This window comes from Pseudopipra pipra, chromosome 8 (assembly GCF_036250125.1).
Source record: "Pseudopipra pipra isolate bDixPip1 chromosome 8, bDixPip1.hap1, whole genome shotgun sequence".
Taxonomy (NCBI): domain Eukaryota; kingdom Metazoa; phylum Chordata; class Aves; order Passeriformes; family Pipridae; genus Pseudopipra; species Pseudopipra pipra.
In genome coordinates, this window is record NC_087556.1 from 20,417,571 (window position 1) to 20,440,191 (window position 22,621).

Sequence of the window (22,621 nt, forward strand, 5' to 3'; positions counted from 1 at the left end):
AAAAACAGATGATATTTTCTCATCATTTGCTAGAGAAAGTGCTAGAAAACAGCACCTGTGTGTTGGAAGCCTTGCTAGTAGCCTTACTAGTTGCAAAGGGTTAATTTTTCTTTAGGAGGAACTACAAATACTTTCAGCTCCAGCAGCCTGCCTGGCAGCAGTAAGCCAGGCCCAACACCTGCCATGGGTATAAGGGAGGACTGGGCACATGGCTGGCAGTTATCAAATCTCTTCTATTTACCCATTATAAAAAATGAGTTAATAACTCTGGAGAAGTTTTATGAGCCTGTGCTACTTGAATGTTTGTCCATGCAACTTCCCCCACAGCACCACTTAGCTGGGCTGCTGCATTATCAGAGATCACGTGCAGCAGCTGAGGCTGCTCTATCACACTATCTGCAGGCATAGATAAGAGCTGCTTGAAGCCTGCACAAAAGGAGTTACCTCAAGGCTTTGCTACACATATTTCTGGTACTATGTAGTAGCTCGTTGCACTATTTGCTGCTATGAAATATTTTGCTCCTGTTGTGTTAAAATACCTGTTTTGCCTGACTTGGAAAACATAATGAAAGATTATTTAAAGTTATATGCTTAGCAAAAAAAAAGTACTGAGATGCAGAGCCTTTCATGTGGAGATCATTGCCCAAGTCAGTAAATATGGACTGGATACAGCAACTTTGTGCCTAATTGGTAATCTGGAGCACATTCATGGCCGTGGACTGGTGCCCCAGTTTCCAGTTGCCAATACAAGCAGAGAGCACTGTGCAGGGCCAGGGAACTCTTTCCTCATCCGAGGAGGCATCCCTGAATCGAGGCAAACTGATAGGGTTGTCTGAATTAGCACACCAGTTTGTCCTGTCAGTGATGATTCCCTAGCTGTGCTTTTTATAGAGGTCTCAGGTTTCCAGATACTTTGGTTCTGCAGCTCTTCTGTCATCAGCAGATCTGTCTGTCTTACCTTTCAAATAGGAAAATGGGAAAATGCTAAAATGGGAGTACCAGAGGAAAAACATTCATTGTCTTACTATGCATTTGACAGCATTTTGTGGCATTTCAGCTTTTCTGACATTTGTAAGTGCACAATGGCAGAAATATATTCCTGGAAGAGGCAGGGCTGGTTATAAAATCAAGACCCATCATAGGGGGTTGTACCTCCAACTGCTTCTGTAACAAGGAAACCCAAACTGATCACCCATACTAGTTCTTTGTCTTTTCCTGAATAAGTTGCACATTAAATATAGTAAGATAATTCCAACAAGTTAGCAATAGTAAATACAGTTTTATTATAGCTACCATAGTTTCACTAAACATTAAATGTATATTTTTAAAATCAGTTTGCAGCCTAGATGATCCAGATGCAATGTAAGGCACAGGCTCATTTCACAAGGAGTTCACTGAGGTTGCTCGGTGACAAACAGGCACTTGAGTTCACACTGTTCTGTTTAAAGACAAATATGTGGTATTAGCTCCAAAGTGAATGCTTTTATATGCAGATGCCCCTCTGGGTCTCACTGTTCTTCACTGCCTGAACTAACAGAGACCCTTCAATCAGCAGCTCTGAGAGCAGATAATGAGTGATCATGCCTTTCTGTCAGCTATCAGGCAGCAATGAGCTGCTCTGATCATCTGTTTGTTGGCTCTTGCCATTTTATTAAAAATGAAAGAGCTGCTTTTTTTTTCAGTCTGTGTTCTGAAATTGAGTAGTTAAACAAGGTTTACTCTAAATGACTTTATTACTTTCAGGTTGCTCTGCTTCCCTGCTGTCTTCCCCCACAGCTTCAGAAGGGAAGAAAGGAAATATGTTGGAGTTGAGGATATAGAAAGAGTAGAATAGCCTTTAGCATTTAATTGAAGTGTATTGAAGCAAAGATAAGCAAATATGTCCTTAGAGCAAAGTTAAGTCATGACCACATTTATAGTGGTCACATAAAAGTCCAGAGAGAAAAAAAAGATAGCCATTTCACTTGCATAGTGATTGCATCCCTTGAGAAATTGTTGCTGTTTGCTGGGTGGGAGAGCAATGCCAGCTCAATGCAATTAGACTGTGCAATTCAATAGGGAAGTTTTTGATTTGATTTTGGGCTTGAAACTGAAATCAATTGCTAGGCCAAAGAATATGCCCACCTTATTTTGGCTGGCACATATGTTGTTCCTATAGCATCCCACAACACCTGTGAATGAGACAGAGCTTTAAAGAATTTAAAGAATATCTGTGGTAATGACAGGCCCAGGGGCAATTCTGTCACACAAAGTTTGCAGCAGCCTTCTTTTTTTTTCCCCCTTGAACTGAGCTCTTCTGTTCAATATTTACCGTCTGCTACTAAGACTGATCTTTGTAAATGTGTACTATCTAATTAGTTTGGCTGCAAGTTTCTATGAATGTGACCGTGATGGAAATAGTAATTATTGAGGTACATAGCAAGCCTGGTCAGTTGAGCCAGTGAGCCTTTGAAAATTTGAAATCACTGATTTATCTGATGAAATAAAGTGAGCAGAAGCCTTATTTAGTCTAAACAGAAGACTATTTTCTTTATTTGCTTCTCAGAACCCTTTGGTGAACTTTGAAAATTCCTGATAGTTATGAATATATACAAAGGAAACTTGTCCTGGGAAACTCTGTCATTGTTTTAGGCATTTCTTCATCACTAGCACAGTCCATATGAGGAAGAAATATATTTTTTATATTCTTAGAATTTTTATTAGCCCATTTCTCATGGTTCAACCAGACCTAACATGCTCTAGCTGTTGGGATCCCCTCACCGAGACATCTGTAAATTGTGATCACTTGTTAATAGGTAAATCACAAAAAGTCTGGAAAAAAGTATTGCAGTGCCCCCACTGCACATCCATCCCCTACAGGAAGGGGCAAGCATGTGCAACCAAACACATGCAAAGATGGATGGGTTTTATGTTTTCTTACAGCAACAGCACAGAGGTCTAACTCGTTGAGCATTGGCAGAGGGTCTAGGTCTCATTTCATCTCAGTCAACAGTGCAAGTTCTTGCCATTCTTGGAACTTTGTAAGGCTAAATTCAAAGACATTTAAATCTGAGGCATTTAAATTCCTTGAAACTGAAAGCTTTGGACTGAATTAGAAGCTAGAAATTGATTTGAAATGTCTAATCTTTTTAAGACTGATTAATGATAGATTAGTCAATTGTAGATGAGTCATCACTTTGGAAATGTGAAGTGTAAGAGAAGTGCATTGCTTTCTGAAACAAGTGACACAGAAAAAGCAAGAAAATGTATCTCAGGCTGCTCGAATATTTAATGTAATGTGATTACATTAAATTCAGGATATTTTGAGCAAGATTCCTTAAACAGCTTTTATGCAAAATGCAGCCTGTTAGAAGTATAATTGCTTTGCTAGTACATAGTAAGATGAAATAAAGACAATGCCACATTACGTATAAATTGCTGCAACTTAGAGTGAAAAGGGAAAGCAAACTGAAAGAAGGAAGAGCATGAATGTAGGTACTCATTCTTGGAATAACCTGAACTTCCCAAGAAGTTTTTCACAAAAGTGCAGAAAACAAAACACATACATATATTTTATACATGATTATAAATCTGGCTTATATATATAGATCAGTTTTTTAGAATGCAAAGGCTTTCCTAGATGTTTGAAAGAAATACAGTATTTCAATATTACAACATTCCTTTTCTCAGTTTTTTGTGGGTTTTATTTTTAACCACACACCCAAGAAGTTTGAACCTTGATATTCTGTGGTCAAACATTTCATAAATATAAATCATTTTGCTGTGTGTAGATAATCAGTGTTTATTCTGTATTCTTTTTCCTAGGCCCAGGTGGAGGAATTACCTCTGCTGATGACTAGTCTTTTCCAAAGAAAACAGTAAGTGAAATGCTGCTTTGTGCAATTTGGTTTATGTTTAATGCTGTGTGAACAAGCAAATGTTGGCTGAATAGACACTTCCATCAGCTATGTGGGAAGTATCCTCGTTCTTTCCAATCTCTCAAGGAAAAATGTGATTTCTTTATCCGAATGTGCACAATTCCCTACAGACTTGCAGGAGCCACATGATGATTCAATATGGTTACCATTCACATAAGACTTATGTTGAATAGAACCTTCATCCTGATTAAGCATCGCTATATGTGACAGTGGCCCAGCTAACAGCTGCAATATGTTCACCCGGAGTGTTTAGAAGCCTTTGAAGGGTCTTAATAACACTCTTTTTCTTGTTCTGCCACCCAAGAGACTTGATCCATTCCTGTATTTTAGGTTCTCTTACAAGGTTCTTTTTGTCTTGTCTATTACATGGGAAGAATGGGGCTTGGAAATCAGTACAGTGAAATTGTGTGTCAAGTTTTTCTTGGATTTTCTGTGTGAGGAAAAAGCTCTCCTCTATGGTATTGGTCTAAGAGATGAATGAATCTTTTATCTTTCAGATTTAGTCTAATTTCTAACCGCATAAGACAAAAAATTTGAGTTTCCTAGGATCTGAGATCTGACCTAGTTATCCTTTTTTGAATGTACAACATATATATATATATATATATATATATATATATAAATGTATATTTCTCCAGTTTCACAAGGGTCAAATTTCATGGAGAGATTCATTTCATTTTTAGATTTGCTGGAAAGAATGAAGCTCTTTAATCCAAGTGCTGTAACATCATTGGTCCCCTTTCATCCTGGAATGGGAGGGGAAATAGTTATTGTCCTGGATGTAGAGAGATTTGTGGCCTAAATACCAAATTTGCAATAAATTGGTTTCTTTGGGTTATTCTTGGATGCTGCTTCCCAGAATACAGATGGTTTACTGTCAAAATGTCTTTGCTCCATATATGCATTAAGTTTTGCAATCTTCAGAAATGGTTTTAATCAGTGAGAATACTCTTGCATGCTTCTCTGGAGAATTGCAGTAATAGAATAACAGAGGTTGCAAAAGGCCTTTTGAGGTCGTCTAATCTAGTCTCCTCCTCAAAACAGGACTAGGTTCAAAGTTAGATCTGGCTGCTCAGGTTGCTTGTCCAGCTGAGCTTTTAATAAGTCAAGTACAGAGAGTCCACAGCTTCTTAGGCAACCTGTGGCATTGCTTAACACCTCTTGTCATTTTTTCCATTTATCTGTCTGGAATTCTTTTACTGCAATGTGACAGCTGCCTCTTTTCCTTTTGCTGTACATCTCAAGTGGAAGTCTGGCTCCATCTTCCTGTATTCCCTCTTAGTAGTGGGAGGCTGCACTCTGACCTGCTGTTACTTAGCCTTTTCTTTTGCAAGTTAAGCAAACTCAGCTCTCTCAGCCTCACCTTCTGCAGCACATTCCAGTCTGCTAAGCATCTTGGTGACCCTCCACTGCCTTCACCCCAGTTAATCCATGAGGCTTTCTTATTGAGGGACCTGAAACTGAACACAGTTCTCCAGATGTTGCCTAAAAGACTGCAGAGAAAAAGCCTCCAGGCCAATTTAGTGTAGGAGATAAGATAAAGAGAGCAGGAGCTTTAATGAGTCCTTAGGCCTAGAGGAATACATACCTGCATGCCTGCCCAGACAGTGGTTTTATGATTTTATAAGGTCCATCCAATCCCAGGTCTGTCCACCCCTGGTTCTGCCCCCTTCCACTCCCCAACACGCCCCTTCGGGAATTGAGTCTGGGGGTGTTTGGGACCCCTTCTTCCTCATCTTCATCTTCTTCAAAGCATGTACAGTCCTTGGAGCTCCTCCAAAGTTCTGGGCTTGAAGGTTGCTGTGTGATATCTTCTGGTCCAGGCCTTAAGGTGTTTTTCTACAATTCTACCTTGAAAAGAAGACTAAACACGCTCACGGAATTTTGAGGGATTGATATGAGATGGGATAGTAGGGTTGGGTATGTGTAAACATTATGCTACAGGGTAAGGGATACAATACAGCTACATTAAAATCTGCATTCACTACACATCTACTTCTAAAATCTATAAAGATTAAAAAAACCAAAAGCTCTGAGGCATCAAGATGCAACCTCATATGTGCCCCATGGAGGGGAATAAACATTTCACTTGGCCTTTAATTCAGGACTTAAAACCAGATCCATGATGTTCTCTCAGACAAAAGACAAGCAGAACTTCTTTGTTTGCTGAGGCAAAGGCTCTGTGCAGTTTGGTACATAGAAGTTGGTGCAATCTCTTCAGGGCTGTTTGGTTTGTTTGGGAAACAGCAGTTTATCTCACTGGAATTTTGACATACAATAAGTACATTTTATTTGTGGGTTGTGGGAGTCTTCTTTAATCACTCTTTGTTCCAACTCAGTAGTTTTGGAATTCATGCTCTCATATGATTTCAGTCATTTAGGAAAAGGATATTGCACTTCTGTAAATAGACTATTGCAGTCTCAGGCTCTCAGGACTTTTGATTTAACATCTGCCTCCGCTTCCAAATGTTCACTGTTCACGCTTACCTCTAAAACTGAAAAAAAATTTTCTCCAAAATGCTGGTACACAAACCATTTGCTTTGCTGTCACGGTCAGGCCAACTTCAAACCTGTTTGAGGCTTTTGCTCTGACACTACCTCTGAAGATTTTCCACAACTCTATTTCCACACATGTTGCAATTTCCATATTCCTATCTCCTCTTCTAATTAATTTTGGTTGGGTGACTTCTCATGCTGACGATTTACATTTGACCTTCTCACCACACTTCATGTCCTTAATCTGTTACCCAATCCTTATTGCCCAGCTAGCTTAGTAAAAGCCACTAAGACTTTCATTACTACTTTACCTCATCTCACTTAAGCATTCATGATGGCAACCTTTCAGTTTTATTTTATAAAGCCCCTTAAAAAATCATCCAATGCAAAAAATCACAGCTGTTCTTCCACCATGCTGTTCCTACACTAGTAAAAATTGGCTTCAAACCACTCAAGGTTGCTCAACATAGCCTTTCTGGCTAGTTCTTTTTAACCATTTTATGTTAACTAGGCAACAGGATGAACTTTGTCCACTGAGCAAAACGGAGCCCATGCACTAATTTCTTCTAGCCTGCGCTCTACTGCAATGGCATAGATCTCACCTTGGTGACACTGATATACATTTCCTAGTCATAATGTACTATTTAAGGATATGAGGAGTTATTTGAGGGCATTTATCTGAAGAAGAATGCACTGAGTGTGTTGGAAAGGAAAAGGAATTCTGGTTTTTATTCCCCGACTAGGAAAAAGGAAAAAGCTTCTCTTAACCAGGGATAATTAGAAATTTTTCTTTGTTACAAAATTCTAATGTTTAAAGGAATAAATGTTCAACAGAGTGCTTCTTGGAAACATAACATTAAACAAACAAACCAGCCCAACCTTTAGTTTTGCCTTTAGCAAGGAGTTCTATCAAGAATCCCTTCCCAGAGAATGAGATGGGACACAAAATAACATACGGCATGGCATTCATGACCTTCTCCTGGGCTAAGGAAAACCCATCCTAAAGTTCTTGATTCTCTTTCCTGTGCCCATATATTTTCTCTTCAGTATATTTATGTGTGCAAAGCTGCACAGCTCTAACAGGAGAGGCCCATGGATGTGAGGGCGATCTGGCTGCGACATCTGTCACCCCATTGATCGCCAGGGTTGATTTGGCTGATCTGGCTGGCTAGGCAGGTGTCCCCTTCCTCCCTCAACGCTCCATGTGCGTCCCTCCTGAAGCTGCACGCTCGGTCGAAGAGGACGACCTCCCCGATAGAGACGGTACCGTTCATCGGTCAAGGGTATACGGTAGCTGCGCTCCCCTGCTAGAACCTCCAAACAAGCTCAAGGTCCGTTTGTAGAACGTAGGGTAGTCAAGCTTCCAAGACTGCAGACACATCCAAGTGAGGCGCTGCATGGGGCAGTTTGCCATTGGTTTTTTTTTTTTTTCTTTTTTTTTTTTAAGGCCAAGTGCCGGGTCCTGCACTTTGGCTACAACAACCCCCTGCAGCGCTACCGGCTGGGCACAGAGTGGCTGGAGAGCAGCCAGGCGGAAAGGGACCTGGGGGTGCTGATCAACAGGAGGCTGAACATGAGCCAGCAGTGTGCCCAGGTGGCCAAGGCCAATGGCATCCTGGCCTGCATCAGGAACAGTGTGGCCAGCAGGAGCAGGGAAGTGATCCTTCCCCTGTACTCTGCGTTGGTGAGGCCACACCTTGAGTATTGTGTTCAGTTCTGGGCCCCTCAGTTCAGGAAGGATATTGAGGTGCTGGAGCGGGTCCAGAGAAGAGCAACGAGGCTGGTGAAGGGACTTGAGCACAGGTCCTATGAGGAGAGGCTGAGGGAGCTGGGCTTGTTTAGTCTGGAGAAGAGAAGGCTTAGAGGCGACCTCATCACTCCTTTCAACTACTTGAAGGGAGGTTATAGCCAGGCGGGGGTTGGTCTCTTCTCCCGGGCAACCAACAATAGGACAAGGGGACATGGGCTCAAGCTCTGCCAGGGGAGGTTTAGGTTAGATGTTAGGAAGAAATTCTTTACAGAGAGGGTTATCAGGCATTGGAACGGCCTACCCAGAGAGGTGGTAGATTCACCATCCCTGGAGGTTTTTAAAAAGAGATTGGACGTGGCCCTTAGTGCCATGATATAGGAATTGGAGTTGGATCAAGGGGTTGGACTTGATGATCTTGGAGGTCTTTTCCAACCTGATCTATTCTATGATTCTATGATCTCTCTGGAGTCCAGTAAAGGCAGTTTGTAGCCAACTGACAGGGCAGGAGCAGGCTGTCTCCTGAGCCAGGGCCTGACCATATCAACTGGGTGTTATGGGAGAGGAAGTTGTAGTTCTGTCCTTTGGGAGCAAGTGAGGGAAGGGAGGAAAGTAAAATATTTACAAAATAGAAGGTTAATAAATCTTTTTCCATCCAACCCAGATTGCTAACTTTTTTAAACTCTCTGTGCCCCAAGGGGAAAGAAAAGTTCTTCCACTGGTAGCTTTTGTCCTCAGGGCAGTAATAAAGACAGTGAGCGTGAGAGAAAATAAATTCTAGCTCTGTATAAAACAGGTAGCATAGAAATTATGTATCCATTTTATTACTGGCATCATGTATTACACATTGGGATTCTCCAGATAATAGCCATATTCATAATTTATACAGTCTGTATTTGAATATCCTGTGAAGAAGGTATTTAAGGAGAAACTTCTTTGCTAGTCATAGCACAGCAATGTTAAAAGCAGGATGGGGTGTTGGTCAATGGAATGTCTGTTTTAGAAATGACACCCTATTACCAGGACTGCTAGCTCCAAAATCAGGTTAAGAATGCCCTGCAGGTATAATACCAGAAAATAAAATAGTATACCTGGCCCTTTTATGTAACACAATATAAGTACAGATAGAGGAAGAGAAGTGATGATTCATTATCTGTTTATCCAAAACCCAAGAATGCTGATACACATGCTACATCCTAAGGCTTCGCAAGTCTAAACGCATTCTTGATTATTGTCAAATCATCTTTTCAGATGCTTGCACAGGAGCATGACCGTGCTTTCTGTCATTGATCTTGTTCTAAATCAAAAGGTCTAGATCAGACTTGGACTCATCGGTATGTAATGTGTCTTCTAGTATGCCCTACTTCTACCATTCCTTGTTATAACCTTTACAGGCAATCTAGCACTAGTTTTGTCCTCTGTGTTTTTAAACAGCAGATAGAACTTTCAAAATACATAATATAGTCTGTAGCACACCATAGCTTTTGTAAATTGCATTCCAGGTTCATGCTCCTCCCCTGGTTTTTATGATAGCCATATACAAAAATGAAGGCAAGTTAATCCTTCTTGCAGGTAAAAGTCATTCTATCCAGGACAGGGAGCTTCCTGGACTCAGACATTTCTTTTTTTTTTTTTTTTTCTTTTTACATCAGTCTACCAAAATTAGAAAACCTCCTTTCTACCATTTTTTATCAAAAGAAAACATTAATCTCTGGTTTGTTTAAACTGTATAAACCTATTACAGTTGGATGCCATGTTGATTAAAAACAACTGTGCCTAATGAAATTGCAGATTTTCTGAAAACACAAGGGCTATTCTAGTGTAAGCACATCAAACTGTTTGTGAAGTGATGAATAACATCTTACCACATAAATATAGAAAGTTCCTGCCATGATTCTCTGGCTGACATTTCTAATGATACGTTCTCAGCTGAGTCTATAGAGATACATTCTCTCGCTTTCATGGGTCTTTGAGGTCCTCTGTTCTAAGGATCATTTCCTTTCTTTATCCATATGAACTTGAAAGAGTAATTATACTCCTGAAAATCTCTCCCTGAACAATGTTACCACACAGTGTGTAACCCTTACAGTGCAGCTAATAACAAGGGTGGAAACTCCCACTTGAAACTCCTACTACCAGTCTTTTCTTGATGGGGCAAGGGGATGCTTAGAAAGCCATTCAGTGGGATGTGTTCCGAGTTTGGAGACAATTATACTTTCACTGTGCATCATCCCCACAGCCACAATAGTTTGCAAAAATTTAATGGAGCACAGGGTTCCTTTGAATATGTGGATTTCTGTACTTCAGTACCAGTATAATTTAAGCAGATTGAATGGCAAAAACCAACTTCAATCAGTTGCAATGCTGAAAAGAAACACCATAAAAAACTATGATAGTTTCAAGAAGTGTTGCCTAACATTTATTTCAACTGTCTGTGTTGTTTATGGAAAAAAGAGTGGTTCAGCAGATTAGCTGAGCAAATCTACTTTCCCTGCAGATTCATACTGGTATAAGTTTTAACAGCTGAATGGTGATGTTTCCATGCTTTATCAAAAGTATCAGATGGCCAAAGATCTGAAACAGGGAATTAGAACAAGACTTTCTAGCAGGAGGGAAACATGACTTATGGATATGCCATACTATATACGCTTCAAGAACCTGTAGGCAAACTACCATAGAATTCTTTGAGCCACTGTTATGTCATACAATGTTTTATTTACTACTAATACTCCATTGCTGATTCATAGCATCATATCTAAAACCAGTTTTCTTCCTTTTTAAGTCTTATGAGGAGAGGAGTTCAATTAGCCATTGAGAGTTCATTCTTGCAGATAATTGATTACTCATTCACTTTAAATTTGCCTTTGGTAGCCTAGCCCAGAAGGCAGATGATAGGATGGCTGATGCAAAAGTTTATCCATGCATATAGAGTGGATAGGAGAGATATGAGCATACATTCTGAAAAAATACTTAGTTTGCCTGCTTTTTTAAAATCTGAAAAATAGGGCACTGATTTCCTGCTGGGGGATACTTTTGAGTAGGAATGTCTGGAATTACCTATTAAATTGGTTCTAACATGGAGTAGGAGGCAGAGAGCGGGAGGAAATCATGCTGGAAAAAAATGGATGTCAGGCTAGGAAACAAGTCGAGCTAGAGGCTCCATAACTCAGAGGCTTTCTTCTGTCTCTGTGCAGAGACCTGAAATGGCTACTGACATGGCACTTTTTTGTGGGGTCCTACACTTTCCTTGGGAAGCATAAGGGAACACTTCCAGTTCATGTTGATCCTTTTCCCCCATCGCATAGGTCGTAATTTAAATGTAACATGTGCCAAGAAAAAACTAAGCAAAAATCTTTTTATTTAAACACATTGTCTAAATATGAAGGGAAATTTGAAGTCTTCATAAGTTCTATATTTTCCCTGCAGCTAAGTGTTTTGTAGGCACATTTGATTTTATCTAAACATCATTACTTTAATAGAAATTCAATCTTGGTCTTTATTTTTTAAAAAAATCAAAACTAAAAAACCAGACTTTCAGTGTCCTTGAGCAGTGCTAAGCACAAGGTCTCTAATTCAGAGGTGATGCTAGCCACTACCCATTTTAAGAGGCACATTTTTTCCTGACATCCCATTCCTCTTCCTCTCTCTTTTGTTTTGTCCCTGCAGTTAGAGGAGCTCTGCTAGTCACAAGAGTGTCCAGCTGCTGTGTGCCAGCCTCGAGGCTGAGCTCACGTGTCTGCACAACAAACTCTCCACAGTGGAAAACTCATCACTCAACTGAGGTAAGGCAGGTAACAGGAGGGAATACAGCAGGAAGCTCAATCTGCCCTTCTTGCCCAGAAGACACCATGGGAAGGGATCAGATCCATCGTTGCCTCCTCTCATGTGTAGCTAACAAAGACAGTCAAGAATTGATTCAGTGAGTCCTAATTCATTTTGGGTCATGTCAGAGGTTTGCTGCAGACACAGCAGGACTTCAGATGAACTTCTTTGTCCTGAAAAATGACTAAGCCCAGACATGGTCTCAGTTGCAGCTGAGAGGCATCTTAAAAGGTGAGCTCCAAAGCAGTGCCTCACTGTAACAGTGCTATTAGTCCTACCATATGCTAACACACCAGGTGCAAAAGCAAGGTCAGCATGTCAATGGATCTGCTGCAAACACGTGCCGATTTGGCAGCACAAATGCACAACTATTAATGTATCTTTTAAAGGGAGGGCTCTACACCATATTCAGAAGTAACTTAAAAATAGGAGGATGTTAATTTCATATAAATAAACTTGGGAGAGTGATATAAGGTAGTAAAAGGCACATAGCAAAGGATAAAATAAATCCCTGCAGGTCACTGTGGCCTTGCTTTGAATTCCTTCTGAATTTAGCCTAGAATGTCAATGCCCATGTCAAGTTGTTGTTTGCACACAGCACAATACAACTGGCCCAAGCTAAGCTTCAGACAGAAAACCCAGTTCTCTTACCTCTGTCATATTTTCCCTTGTTAATCACTTGATCATTTAAAGCCTTCCAGTAGCTGACAATAAAATTGCTAGTTAATAAGCTGTTTAGAGACCCCTGAATTGAAAGGCAGAATGTGAAATGAACACTAGTCAAGATACTAAGAAATCATGGCAGGTCTTTCTCTTTTTATTGTTTGGGTTTGGTTTGTTGTTTTTTTTTTTTTCCCAAACATAGTTTTTCCTACAAAAGAAGCAATATAAGTTTTCCTATTAAGAAGCCTCAAAGTGCAGATCATTGTCACTCACTAGTGAAAATATCTACCTCCCTCCCAAAATCTCAACAATTTTTAGACTTCTTTTATATGCAGTTTTTTATTGTTTTGGATTTTTGGTTAATATTTATGCTAATGGTTTCATTTAGTAACTTTAAGTGCCTCAGTGTTTTGCAAGGTACAAAATAGCCTGGTTTTGTAGAATTACAAGGTAATTTGTTAGCCATATTTCTAAGGCAGTATTTAGCATAACAAAAGCACCATTTTGGCCTGAAAAACCAAAGTCTTTCACTGATTTTAAAATTTCTGGTTTGAAACTTTTTGACACATAATGCACATGATGTTTATGGTGGTTTCTCTTCACTCAACTTCTTTTTCCCTGAACAACAGATAGAAGACAGGGTTTCCAAATGGCAGCAGCTGTGTTCCAAGATTTATCAGTGCTTGGCATCAAAAGTAAAAAAAGCAGTAGAATTTGCCAGTACTCGCAATGACTACATACCTATCTGCTTCACACAGCTCCTCCCAATATAGATACAGAGGGCTATATAAAGCTTTGACATACTTTTAAGTTTGGAAGCCCTGTCCAGAGAGTATGAAGTCACCTAAGCCTTCACATTTGTGCTGGCATCAGCTAAAGCAGAAGCAGTGGTTTAAAAGAGGACACTGGCAGTTTGCCTAAAAAAAAATAACTCACTAAATCCTCTGACTAAAGTATTTAGACAAAGTGTAACTTAGAAATTAAAAAAATCGGTAACCAGGCAATTTCAAAATACAAACAGACAATCTTGGACTCCTTGTTTCCTCGTGAAGACAAAGTGTATTTCTGAAGTAGATCAGTAACTAAAGGTAAAATCCAGTCCCTTAGGCTTCTTTCCTAAAGGATGAGTTTCAGTGTTGTGCCAAGCTGACTTCTGTCCATACATACAGATCTCTGTCTAAAGTAACACTATGAGCTTGACCTGTGTGGGAGCATAGCTTGGAGTTCACACATTTCTGATTAGAGTAATAATAATAAGGTCATGACTACTCCATTTTGCTGATAGAACTATTTGGGTGGTTCAAATATCACTTTGCAGCACATCTGCTTCTACTTAACTCATCCTTCACTCTTAAATTAACTCCTTCCATTCCTACAGTGAACTCTTCTACCATCCCAACTGGGTAATTACCTCCATAAAAAAGACAAGACAGTTGTATGTACAGTAGTGCTGTGCTCCCTGTCCATCTTCCATCCATCCTGCTGCCTCACAAGTTGCCTGCAGCCTCAGTGGCCCCAGGTGCTGGAGTCTCAGCATTGTGAGGGACCAGCTCACACAATGTCTTAGCCTGTGCTTCCAACAGACAAGGTTGTTACTTTAGGGAGTGGTCTCAGGGTAGCCCTTAGTACAGTTTCAGTTTAACCACTATGGTTTCCCACACCTTTTTTGAGCAATGCAAGTAGCATGAATACTTGTTTCATTTCTCACTATTGTGAAGCATAATGTCTCTGATTTCTTACACAAAAGGTTTCTTCTCTTCAGAGACATTAAATATTCCTTTTAAGAATGTTATGAGCTCAGCATCAAAGTACGTTATAAATCTGTCCAGAGATAAATAAAACAGTACTGAGGAATGTTAGCTAAGGGAATCTATTGTAAGATTTATTTATTTCTCTCTCTTCTGCCAGGACAGAAGCAAAGCCTTCAGATTGTTCTCCAGTCCTAAAGGGACTGGCAGCTCATTTAGCAAAGCATTTAGGTATGCTACTGAACTTCCCATATGCAGGTCCCTCTATGCAAGTCAATATGACTACTGCAAATATTACAATACTTTGCTAACCAAAACTGGGCCACCTGGGGAAAAAATAACTGATTCAGTTTTTAGCCAAGGTGGCCTACACCTACAGGACTCCATGAGGTCTCTGCTAAAAGCAAACCAGTTCTCCCCCAGAAGCTGGTGTTACTGTGCTGTTCAATGCAGGGGGCAGTTTCTACATCATACTCTCTGTAAGGTGAATCCAACTTTCCAGAGCTGCCCTCTCTGTGTTACCCGAGTAGATGCCAAATGAGAATAGCTCAGAAAAAATATGATTTTATTTGATTACAAGTTTGTTTTGGTAAATTTTTTTTGACTAAATTTGAGGATTAGTAATACCTCCTGATGTTTACTTACTGTGATTGTTCTATCTTGGATAAAATGAGGACAGGCATGTATCAGTTGTTCTGATAAGTCTGCACTTCGGCCTCTCAGATCTTTGCTACAGCAGAGGCTGCTTTTGAATCACTCAATCTAGCTATAAAATGTGAAACTGATATTCCTAATAGACTTTTTAGATACTGTCACAACGTGCCTGTATAGAGAACAAAATCCCTGAGCCATTTGTTTATACACTGTCATCAGTTCTTCAGTGCTCTGCACCCTTCTGAATACCTGGCTGGTTGTGTCAAACTAACTTCAATGATAAAAATAATTTGTTTGCCTACAATTAAAGATCCCTAGTAACTGGCATGCATTCCATGTATTTTTTCCAAGGAATGTAATTTATCTTGGAACAAATAGAAATTAGGTCAACTTGTGTCCAGTGTTTATCTATTGCACAGGAGTTTCATTTACAAGCTAAGTAGGCCACAAGAACAGCTGGGTGCTACATCATCTACACTGCAAGGGTTATTCTAGTCCACACTGAAGAGTTTCCATGCATGGACAGTATCAAGAAAGCAGAAGTAGCTCTGCTGCATGAGCTGTCCAGACAAGAGAGAAAGGATCATTAGTTAAATTACTTCTGAAGAAAACCAGCAGTAACCTGCTGTGAGAAAGCTATTTCACTGTTAGATGCCTGAGGGACCTTTATATGTGTGCCTATATATTGTATGCAGTGATAGCATTTCAGATGTCTTTAAGGTTTTAAGGTCTTAATCATGCCCACTCCTCCACACCAATCTAATCTTCCATTCAGCTGTTCTGTTTCCAGCCTTGAAATTGTTCATGTCATGAGGTGGATCTGGAAAGTAAGTTAGGTTCCCACTGGGCATTTACAGGTGAAGTGGGGTAGGAGACTCCTTCAGCTAAGTATTTCTTCTCTTGAAGACCAAGGGGCCTGGCCAAATGAGGCAAAGAATTGAAAGAGAGAAGGATTACCATTCACTCTCCTGGAGGAATTCCAGAAGGACAGAACCTGAGATATATTTAGTTTTAACCCCAAGTAACCTTGATATTGAAATGACATCTTGCGCAACTTCATCTTAGCAGCAATAGTTAGCATTTGTGTAAAGTAAAAAGGACCCATTTTTGAATTATAAAGAAATTGATTGTGTCTTTTAAATGTATGTCCCAGATAGCTAAAATCCCCATGACATAGGATTACCCTAAGCCCTCAAAAATATTGCCATCTAAAGAGGAATTTATCAGGTATTGGGCATTGGCTGTGCTGGCCCAGTACACAGTGAGCACATGTCATGGAAATTCATCACAGGCCCAGGTGAAATACAAGCACTACAATTTGCTATTTTTAGGCAGTAAGATTACATTACTGTGGACCCGTCATCTTGAGAGAATGACCACAAGGCAACATTTCAACAATCAAGGTATGTTTTGATGCAAGAAGAAAACCAGTACTTTTCTGGAATGAATGGGAAAATTGTTTTCTATGGATCAATACAAGTCTTTCTATAAACTATATAGAAGAAACATCTCAGTTGTTTGTAATAATTACAGAAAAAAGTGGATCACAGAACTAATCCTAGAATAAACCGTCTGAATAAAGTGCCTAAAATTTTCCCCCTTTTGCTAGAAAATACAAAATCCAGGAAAAGGCTTTATACATACATAAATGAATGTTACATTGCAATGCATTTATGTCACTGTGATGGAAACCAACAATACTTTATTTGCTAATATTTTCCCATCCTTTAAGTGTATAATATTAACAATAAACAAAGGCTACCAATATACCATTCTATCAATTAATAAATAATTTTAAAAATTGCTTAACACATTTAGTCAGGTAATAAATAAAAAAATAAAGACCTATGTGGCAGAGTCTCAAAATGAAGCTAAATTAATGACTTTTAACTCAGTTTTGCAATTTAGTTTGTTCTTAAGACAGTTCAAACATACCATTATTTTAGAACTTTTTGACCACTCTGGGTTTTTTAAGTTTTGTTAGGCCCAATTCTTCATTAAATTTAAGGTATGAGCAGCTTTTGTGTTGCTTTGTTTCTATCTTAGAGGTCTGATAAAGAGATTCTATCTTCAATTTACTCATACCACAAATAACTTAAACTGATGCCCCTTAAGTGAGGTTTAGTCCCTTACATGCAGTGTGGCTGCCTACTCCACATTCAGATGGGAATGCAAATGAATATTTTTACTTGGTAAATGTCTAAATATTATGAGATTTTTCTTTTACAAGCAGAAATATCTTTGAATGGAGATTTTAAACCTTGCTTGCAGAAACATGAGAATTATCTTAATGGAGCACAAAACGTTTTTTCTCCAAGAATGTCCCTCACAAAATGTATTCTCCACTTCTTGAGACAGTATTACGGGTTACAGTGAACCATAAGGTGTTGGAAAAAACATCCCAAAGGAGAAGTTTCTAGGTGCCATGTGTTGGTTTAGCTCCATGATAACTTATGCTTAGTAGAATATATACATAACTGTGTTCATGTCTCATAATCTGCCTTTGAAAAAAAAAGTATTATTTATTTTTATTGGTTTTTACTGACAATTTGTGACAATGTGTGTTGGAGTGTGACCCCGACAACCACTTGAACTTGTTTCCTACTTTCTGTCCCTCAGTTAAAACCATGCATAAATATATTCTTCACAGTAAGTCTTAGGATTTTACTGTTTTCATATCTGATTTTAATTCCACTGTAATGAAATTCCTTCCTCTCATCTCAGTTTCTGTTCTCAGTGCCATGGGCTACTTTTCATCAGGAGCCTTCCATTAGAAATACTGAAATTTAGTGGATTTGATAATTATTACTTCTTGATGAAACTAAAACAAGTTCTTAAACAAAGTAACTGTGTTTCTTAGGCTCAAGTCAAGAATAGCCTAGGGTTTGGGTTTTTTTCCCCTGGACTGTGAAACTAGCTGTTCCAAGAAGCCATCATTTGAATTGTTGAGAAATTGCCTCTCAAAGATCTGTCCTGAAATAACAGCTTGAGAGTGGCATCACAATTTGCCAATCTATGTGCAAGTATTTGGAGTAGTAGACTAACACTTTCTAAAAAAACATTGCATTTAGTTGCTTCTTTGCTTTCCTTCACACTGTCTGCTCTGTATGGTGTTTGCATAGTGTAGGCAACAACTAACTTAGTATTGAAATTAAAAGTACAGGCTTCTTATGCCATCAATGGAAAGAGTTACAGTGCTTCAGAGGGCAATTAAGAGTGCATCACTGAGAAACCTGTCTGCTTTGTTAATTACTTGGAGGACTTGGATGCTTCTGTTAGATGCCCGTGATAAACTGTGAAGATGTCTGAACCTCCACACAGCCTTTTTTCTTTTTTTTGCTTTTAATTGGAATAGGAAACAAACATTGAAATCTGTTAAAATAATTGTCACTCGAACTACAATTTAAATGCATGGAGAGCCTCTTGCTAGTTGTTGCTCCTCTGAAATTTTATCCCTCTAAGATTATTTTTCCAGAGAATTGCTATTTCCCTGTTAGTACCTCAGCCAGTTCTATGCAGATTATAACCTGAGTAGCCCACAATTTTTTTTCTTTTGATTGGCTTCAGAAAAGCTGAATATGTCATGGTTGGACAGACACTCTAATTTGCCTTTAATTGCTTTTAGCATTTTCGTATTATTGTACCTCTTTGAGATACAAATGAATCTGTTCTGCTGGCATCCCTAGACAATGCTGATCTTTGGCCTTACTGCTCCTCTTGTGGCTTTCTTACCAATAACAAATAAAAATTTCCCAGGTCTCTGCCATGTTCCCATGCTGGCACCCCATGTAATTCTGCTTTGCATGTGTGGAATCTATGCTTTTAAAAAAGCTCTCTGTCAGCCCGGAATGTTCCAGGCACTACAGAAAAACAAACAAAAGCTCCCTTTAAGCCCTCTAGACATGTTTCTCTCTAGCAGACTTTGACAGCAAAACTGGAATAATTTTAAATAAATCACAAGGGTTCTGGACTAAAGGCCTTTTTTTTCTGCGTAACCTAGTTTCCATGAACTCTCATACACTTATCCGTGCTTCTAATGCCAGCATCACAAGCTTCTCCCTACCACTAAAAAGAATCTTCTCTTAACTGCTGTCACCACAGGTGGTCACCAAGCTGATGAATTATCTTGGTTGCTGGATACACAGATACAGTATTTTCATAACTAAATCACCCACCATTAAACCTCGTCAACAACTCACAGTGTATCCCCATCTCCTAGAGGGACCACGTGGCTCTGTGTTTGCTCCTCTCTGCAATGCTCAGTCTCTCAACATTTCACCATATCCATGTCTCCTTTCATTTTTTTTATCCCTTTATTATTCCAGAACAACATTTTATATTTATTCCACTTTACCCCCATCTGCTGGTAAAACAAAGCTGGCACATATAATACACCACAGATGACTGGCAGGTCTTGTTTAAGATGCATAGCCAAAGTACTTGATGGATAGAATAAGAAAGGGAAGGGAGAAAGTTTCTTTAAAGATCCACTGCTACACATATTCAGTGATTTACAGCCTGCTTTGATTTTGTTCTGAGTTCATATTTCTTAAATTGATCAGCATCTCTTTAATTTAGAAAAAGTATCTTGGACTGAGAACGTTTCTATTTATAGTGGTAAAAATTTAGTAACAAACAACAGATTCCTTTTACTTCTCTCCAAAATTAACTCTTATCTTTATAGGAATGTTTTATTATTTCCTGATATTCAATGTTAATTATCTCTGGTTTGTTGTTTTTTTTTTTTCCCAAGTCTCATCTGGAAATACCTCAAATGGAATAAATTTAAAATAATTCTCCTTTTGAAATAAGCTAAATTTCTGAGCTCTTAAAATGTTCTATTTAATTCTAGCATTTTACTTTCCTTCCAAGAGCAAGGCAAAGCACTGCAGAGACCAATTAGAAAGAGCTGAGAAATCCTCATGACATGAATGGCTGACAGCTGAAAATCCTAAATCTGATGGACTGCCTTCCTTGTAGATTGGCACGGACAATGTCTCTCTGTTTGCCGTCAGCAAACAGTCTCCTAAGCACAAGGGAAAATTTTTTTTAAAGGCAGCCTCAGTCTGTCCAGCAGTCCCTCTCTTTCTTTATTTTTCTAATTCTTTTTCTATTTATTTTTATTTTTTCTCTTATTTTTTTCCTCTTTTTCTGCTTTTTTTCCTCCCTTTTTTTCTCCTTTCCTTTCCTGCCCTCTAGCGACCAACCAAGCATGTGTCTAAACAAACTGAGCACACTTCCGAAATACTTTCTTTCTATTAGGCCAGATTACTCCACTAGGATAAATGAACTGCAAAGGTAGAGGCCATTGGTATAATACAAATTACACTAAAAGGAATAACAGTCAAATGTTTCCAAGCTGTTAATGGCTGAGCCTCTCGGGTAGTATTGATAACAGGTGCCTCTTGAAAAATCTCTATTGGGTGGGATTTGGCATATATTTCAGCTATGGTTTTCTGACCATACTATTGTACAGAAGATGGAAGAAAAACATTGGATTTTACAGATTATTTTCTCGTAACATAAAGAAATATATAAATAAAATTAAAAGTAGGGATTTTTTACGTGATGTGAATCTCAAAAGTCACTGTGAAAGCTATTAGTACACCAGTCCTAAAATGTGCTGAGTGTTTGACTCAATGAATTCAAGGCTAATTGAATCCTGCTCTTACAGTATAATATTCTCTTTTAAATTGTTTCTATTCACAGATACCTGCCACAGTTTCAAATTCAAGCTATCAGGAAGACATACTGGAAAAGGAAGTCAGGTCATAGATAATTTAGAATAATAGTATCTTTTGGGTATAGTGATGTGGAAAGAATGGGGAGTTTGTTTATTTTAGACCACGCTCTTTATAATCCTACTCTTTTTCAAACTCTTTTTTTTTTTCATTAGCACTTGATAATTCCTTTAGCCAAGGAAAGAAGCAATGATAGAGTTTATAGTGAAGTAGTGAAATAATTGTTCCGGTTTTAAACTTACTTCAAAGACCTGAGGAGCAGGTTGTGTTTGTATTTATACAGGTATTTACACTTCCACAGACTTTAAGATACACAGTCTAGATACTTCATCCATTTTGAAATGAAAGCAACCAATAAAGTAGTAAATGAAAGCATTTACTACTTCTTCTGTAGACCTGGAAAATAGTTTATGAATGCAAAAGCTTGTATATTTTTTCCAGCTAAACTGATGGTGCTAATAAAGGATAGAAATGGCATCATTGCAGGTCTTGTTTTCAGTCTGTAGAGCCTACATGTAGAAAGGGAAGTTTTCATCATGCATACTTTGGAGAAGTTGGGAAGGTCTGGGACAGCTGCAGGCCTATGAGCCACATTTGATGACAGTTTATGCTGAAACATTACGGCCCCATGTAAAGCAGTGGATGAATTATGTATGTGTGACAATGCTGATCGAGGGACTCTGGCCATAGCCTGACTTTTTCCTGCCTGCTGAGCACAGCTTGTAATTTAAGCAGAGACACAGAGAAAAGCCAGTGGGATTACAGAAAACACACATGACCAAGGCATCATATGTTTGTCAAAGCAGATGGTTTCTGTCCCTGTGCTGGCTGCATTCTTCTGTCACACTGCTACTGCAGCTACGTGTAAATCAGCAAACTAAACAGTGCGAGGACACAGACACAGGCATTGGACCTTGATCTGCTACTATGGCATGGTGTGGACCTGGGACAGGTAGTAGTCTCCCCCACCAAAAAATTCCTGGGCACAGTTTAGGCAGTAGTACTAACCAGGGAGAGGCAATTTGGATGTAACTGCCCTGTTTCAGAGACAAGGATGTTTGACAGAGTGTAAATGACTAAACTGTACAAATGTGCTGGATCTCTTTCCATGTTCTTAGGTCACTGATTTTCCTAGTATAACAATAGTCTGCAAGTTCAATTGGGTTTGGAGGTACTTATCTCTGCCTTTGGAACTGGAAGCTACTGGCCCTATTCAACTATCTTTTACGAAAGTAAGCATTTTAATATGGCGTGAGTGGAAAAATACATTTCAAAATTATCAGCTGAATCCTCTTCTAGTCAGTCCCATCTAGGGTCAGGCTTTTCCATTAAGCTGGCAAGGGTTACTAGAGGGAAGGAGGTGCTTTCCATTGTCTTCCAAAACCTTGAATTGGCAGTCAACTAATAGTATTTTCTGATACCTGTTTTTCAAAATGAATAAAGGAAACTACATCATTTATATTGTATAATTTCCACTCCATAGTTAATATTTCCACTCCATAGTTAAGTGCAATCACTTAACTTCCTTTTGAGCCACAGTACTTTGCTATGTAAGTAACTGTGCAAGGATCATGAAGTTATTAGCACCAAAATGCAGTCTGAACAGTCATCACCTCCTACTCTACATTCAATTATTGTAAGCAGCACGGGCACATTTTGGAACGAATGTGGGACGAATCGCTATACTGTACTTTTTATGCTCATCATCATCATCCCTTACGAAGGAGAGGGCAGTAGGTTAAAGACAGGCTGTGTGAGTTGTGTGTTTCACGCCGCTTCCTCACGGCCCCCAAGCACCAACGCACAGAAACGCCGCCCGGATCCCCGGGGAGC

At 39.1% G+C, this 22,621-nt stretch overlaps 1 long non-coding RNA gene across 1 annotated transcript; it reads right to left on the minus strand.

The window, feature by feature from the left end:
* Positions 1-1,259: 1,259 nt before the first annotated feature.
* LOC135418051 (uncharacterized) lies at positions 1,260-22,590 on the minus strand. Its single transcript, XR_010432302.1, has 2 exons — positions 22,480-22,590; positions 1,260-1,438 (listed from the first exon to the last, which is right to left on the minus strand). It is a non-coding gene; the product is annotated as an uncharacterized LOC135418051 (long non-coding RNA).
* Between the last annotated feature and the right edge of the window lie 31 nt (positions 22,591-22,621).